This window comes from Arvicola amphibius, chromosome X, assembly GCF_903992535.2.
Source record: "Arvicola amphibius chromosome X, mArvAmp1.2, whole genome shotgun sequence".
NCBI classification, from domain to species: Eukaryota; Metazoa; Chordata; class Mammalia; order Rodentia; family Cricetidae; genus Arvicola; species Arvicola amphibius.
In genome coordinates, this window is record NC_052065.1 from 73,486,509 (window position 1) to 73,492,508 (window position 6,000).

A 6,000-nucleotide genomic window follows, 5' to 3' on the forward strand; every position below is an offset into this window, starting at 1 on the left:
CTTGAGTTCTTTTTATGTTTTGGAGATCAGAACTCCAATTAACCCAATTAAAAAATGGGGTACTGAACTGAACAGAAAATTCTCAACAGAAGATGTTCAAATGGCCAAAAGACACTTAAGGTCATGCTCAACCTCCCTAGCGATCAGGGAAATGCAAATCAAAACAATTTTGATATACCATCTTACACCTGTCCGAATGGCTAAAATCAAAAACACCAATAATAGCCTATGCTGGAGAGGTTGTGGAGTAAGGGGAACACTCATCCATTGTTGGTGGGAATGCAAACTTGTGCAACCACTTTGGAAAGCAGTGTGACAGTTTCTCAGGAAACTGGGAGTCAACCTGCCTCAGGATCCAGCAGTTCCACTCTTAGGACTATACCCAAGAGATGCCCAATCATACTACAAAAGCATTTGTTCAACTGTGTTCATAGCAGCACTAATTTTAATAGTCAGAACTTGGAAACAACCTAGGTGTCCCTCCATAGAAGAATGGATAAAGAAAGTGTGGCACATATACACTTTAGAGTTCTACTCAGCAGTAAAAAACAATAACATCTTGAATTTTGTATGCAAATGGATAGAAATAGAAAACACTTTACTAAGTGAGATAATTTAGACCCAAAAAGAGAAATATGGTATCAACTCATAAGTGGATTCTAGCCATAAACAAAGGACATTGAGTTTATATTTTGTGATCCCAGAGAAGCTAAATAAGAAGGTGAACCCAAAGAAATACATATAGTTATTCTCCTGGATATTGGAAGTAGACAAGATTTCCGGAAAAAAAGTTGGGAGCAGGGGGGTGGGGGATGGGTGGGGGGTAGGGAAGATGGGGAGAGAGAAGGGAGAAGGGGAGGATTGGGGAGAGTTTGGGGGCATGGGATAGTTGAGATGGTGGAAGGGTGGATATGGGAGCAGGGAAGAAGATATCTTAACTAAGGGATCTATTTTAGGGTTGGCTAGAGTCTTGGCTCTAGAGGGGTTCCCAGGTGTCCAAGGGGATTTCCCCAACTAGGTCTGTAGGCAGCAGAGGAGAGGGTGCCTGAACTGGCCTTCTCCTATAGCCACACTGATGAATATCTTGCATATCACCATAGAACCTACATCTGGCGAGGGATGGAGATAGAAACATAGACCCACATTGGAACACTGGCCTGAGCTCCCAAAGCCCAGATGAAGAGCAGAAGGAGGGAGAACATGAGAAAGGAAGTCAGGACCATGAGGGGTGTGTCCAGCCATGGAGATTGTGGGACTGATCTAATGGGAGCTCGTCAAGGCCAGCTGGACTTGGTCCGAACGAGCATTTGATCAAATTGGACTCTATGAATGCGGCTGATATTGAGGGCAGACTGAGAAGCCAATGATAATGACATTGGATTTTGACTCTACTGCATGTACTGGCTTTCTGGGAGCATATTCTGTTTGGATGCACACCTTCCTAGGATAGAGGGGGGGCTTGGACTTCCCACAAGGCAGGGCACCCTGACTTCTCTTAGGACTGGAGAGCAAGGAGGAGAAAGAGTGTGTGGAGTGGGAGGGAAATGGGAGGATAGGAGGAGGACATATAAATAAATAAATAAATAAATAAATAAATAAACGGACGAACGAACGAACGAATGAACAAACAAACAAACAAACAAACAAACAAATAAATAAAAGAACTTCCAGATTTATCACCATCCCTGATCTCAAGTTGTACTATAGAACTAGTAATTGAAACAGCATAGTATTGGCATGAAAACAGATATATAGAAGAGTACGAATACATCCATATTTGTCAGACAGCACAAAAACATCAAGCTGATTAAGGACCTAAATGTCAGAGCAGATATACTGAATGTGGTAGAAAAAGAAAGTGGTGAATGGTCTTAAACTCATTGGCACAGGAAAAGTCTTTCTGAAAAGAACACCAGTACTACAAACACCAAGAACAACATTTGATAAATGAGACCTTATGAAACTGAAAAGCTTCTATATGGCAAAGAATGCCATAATTCAGGTAAAACAGCAGGCTATAGAATAGAAAATACTTTTACTAACTGCATATCTGATAGTGGACTCGTATCTAAAATATATACCGAACTCAAAAAGTTGGTCATCAGGAAAACAAACAACCCAGTTAATGCAAACATAAATTCTAAAGACACACACACACACACACACACAGAGAAAGAGAGAGAGAGAGAGAGAGAGAGAGAGAGAGAGAGAGAGAGAGAGAGAGAGAGAGAGAGAGAGAGAGAGAGGAGGGAGAGAGATGGCAAAGAAGCATCTAAAGAAATGCTCAACCCCTTAGTCATCTGGGAAATGCAAATCAAAATTACTCTGAGATTTCATCTTACACTGAGAAGAAAAACAAGTGACAAATGATGAAGGTCAGGGTGTGGAGTAAGGAGAATGCTCATCTATTGGTGATGGGAGTGCAAACTTGTCCAGATACAATGAAAATCAGTGCAACATTTCCTCAGAAATATGAGGATAGATTTACCTCAAGATCCATCTATAGTGTTCTTGAGCATTTGCCAAAAGGACACTACCCTACTGCAAAGACATTTACTCAACCATATTCATTACTGTTCTATTCATAACAATGAGAAATTGAACATAGCCATCAATGGATTGGTGGGTAAAGAAGATGTGATACTGGATCCCCTGGAGAATGTGAAATACACAAGATATCCTTAAAAAACTGAGAGTGTAGTGGGGAAGAAGGGAGGTGGAAAGGGGGAAGGAGGACAGAAGGGGATGGAGGAGAAGAACATGGGTGAACAGGATGGTTGAGTTGGGGTAGCGACAGTGAGGGAGAACAAGGAAATAGATATCTTGATTGAGGGAGTAATTGTAGAGCTAGTGTGAAAACTGGCAACAGGGAAATTCCCAGGAATATACAAGATGACCCCAGCTAAGACTCAAAATAAGAGTGGAGAAAGGAGCTGCTTGGCCTGCAAGGGGACCTGACAGTCTGCCAGAGGATCCACCATTCTTTGGGGTGAGTGAGGAGTGAGTGCCCGAACCGCGGCAGCTGCCCGGAGAGGGACCACTGTCATTCCACAACTCCCCCAGCCACCCGCACACTTCCTGCTCTTCCTGCAGGGGTTATTCTCCCCAGATACTGCCTCTCTCTTCCTGTCCTTTCCCAGCTTGCACCCATAATCCTCCCCCCCCTCATCCTCCCATCTTTGGGGCCACAAAATCCCACAGCTCAGCCTGTTTGGGCTCTGGGGACCTGGAATTGAGTGCACCCAGGCCGGTGGGAGGTCCCCTCCTTCATTAGACTGCCTGCAGCAAGGTAGGCCCTTTGACAGTGAGCTGTTTGGCCTGCAAGGAGACCTGACAGTCTGCCAGAGGATCCATCATTCATTGGGGTGAGTGAATTTCATTCATTGGGGTGAATTGAACTTCTAAAAGAAGACCCAAAGGGGATTATTCAGAGGAACAAATGGGCAGGCGCCAATGCAAGAATTCCTCCAACAATTTGAAAAACAACATGAAAGCACCAGAACCCAGCAAACTTATAACAGGAGGACTTGAACACACTAATCAAGAAGAAGTAGAAAAAATTGACTTTATGAAAGTAATAGAGTCCCTTAAACAGGAGGTGAAAAACTCCCTTAAGGAAATGGACGAGAAGAATAACAAAAAGTTTGAAGAATTGAGTAAATCCGTAAACGATATCCTAGGAAACCAAGAAAAAACAATCAAACAGATAAAGGAAACAGTGCAAGACTTGAAAACTGAAATGGAGGCAAGGAAGAAAACACAACCCGAGGGCCAACTGGATTTGGAAAATCTATGTAAACGAACAGAGACTACAGAAACAAGCATAACCAACAGAATACAAGAGATAGAAGAAAGAATCTCAGATTCTGAAGATACCATAGAGAAAATAAATGCACTGATCAAAGAAAACAGCAAATCCAACAAATCCTCATCACAAAACATTCAGGAAATCTGTGACACAATAAAAAGACCAAACCTAAGAATAATAGGCGTAGAAGAAGGAGAAGAAGTACAGCTCAATGGTTCAGAAAATATATTTAATAAAATTATAGAAGAAAACTTCCCAAACCTAAAAAAAAGATATTCCTATTAAGGTTCAAGAAGCTTACAGAACACCAAATAGACTGGATCAAAAAAAAAAACATCCCCTCGCCATATTATAATCAAAACACAAAACATACAGAATAAAGAAAGAATATTAAGAGCTGCAAAGGAAAAAGGTCAAGTAAAATATAAAGGTAAACCTATCAGACTAACACCTGATTTCTCTATGGAAACCATGAAAGCCAGAAGGTCCTGGATAGATGTTTTGCAGAAACTAAGAGACCATGGATGCAAGCCCAGATTACTATACCCAGCCAAGCTTTCGTTCACTATAAATGGAGAAAACAAAATATTCCAGGATAAAAACAAATTTAAACAATACATAGCCACAAATCCAGCCTTAAAGAAAATAATAGAAGGAAATTCACAAACAAAGGAGTCCAGCATTGTCCAAAATAACTCAGACATCTAGCGACCCTTCACCAGCACATCGCAAAGAAAGGAAACACACAATCTCTACTACCAAATAAAAAAATGACAACCGGAGTTAACATCCACTGGTCATTAATATCACTTAATATCAATGGACTCAATTCACCTATAAAAAGGCACAGGCTAAGAGATTGGATACAAAAACAGGATCCAACATTCTGCTGTTTACAAGAAACACACCTCAACCACAAAGACAGACATCTACTCAGAGTAAAGGGTTGGGAAAAGGTTTATCAAGCAAATGGACCTAAGAAACAAGCCGGTGTGGCCATACTAATTTCTAACAAAGTTGACTTCAAACTAAAATCAATCAGAAGAGATGGAAAGGGACACTTTATACTCATTACAGGAAAAATCTATCAGAATGAAGTCTCAATCCTGAATATCTATGCCCCTAATACAAAAGCACCCACTTATATAAAAGAAACATTACTAGAACTCAAGACAGCCATCAAACCAAACACACTGATAGTGGGAGACTTCAACACTCCTCTTTCACCAGTGGACAGGTCAATTCGACAGAAACCTAACAGAGAATTAAGAGACTTAATAGAGGTAATGAACCAAATGGACTTAACAGACATCTATAGAACGTTCCACCCAAACAGGAAAGAATATACCTTCTTCTCTGCGGCTCATGGAACCTTTTCGAAAATTGACCACATACTCGGTAACAAAGCAAACTTCCACAGTTACAAAAACATATTAGTAACCACCTGCATCTTATCGGATCACCATGGATTAAAATTAGAATTCAACAACAATGCTAGCCCCAGAAAGCCCACAAACTCATGGAAACTGAACAGTCAACTACTGAACCACAGATGGGTCAAGGAAGAAATAAAGAAAGAAATTAAAGTCTTTCTTGAATTTAATGAAAATAAAGACACAACATACTCAAACTTATGGGACACTATGAAAGCAGTGCTAAGAGGAAAATTCATAGCACTAAGTGCCCACTTAAAAAAAAACGGACAAAGCACACATTGGAGACTTAACAGCACACCTGAAAGCTTTAGAAAAGAAAGAAGCAGACTCACCTAGGAGGAGTAGAAGACTGGAAATTATCAAACTGAGGGCAGAAATCAACAAAATAGAAACACAGAAAACAATCCAAAGAATCAATGAAACAAAAAGCTGGTTCTTGGAGAAAATCAACAAGATTGACAAACCCCTAGCCAAACTAATCAAACGGCAGAGAGAGAACACACAAATTAATAAGATCAGAAATGAAAAAAGGGACATAACCACAGACACAGAGGAAATCCAAAGAATCATTAGATCTTACTACAACAGCCTGTATGCCACAAAATTGGAAAATGTAAAAGAAATGGACACTTTTTTAGATAAGTACCATGTACCAAAGTTAAACCAGGACCAGGTAAATGCTCTAAATAGTCCTGTTAGTCGCGAAGAATTGGAAACTGTTATCAGAAACCTCCTTACCAAAAAGAGCCCAGGACC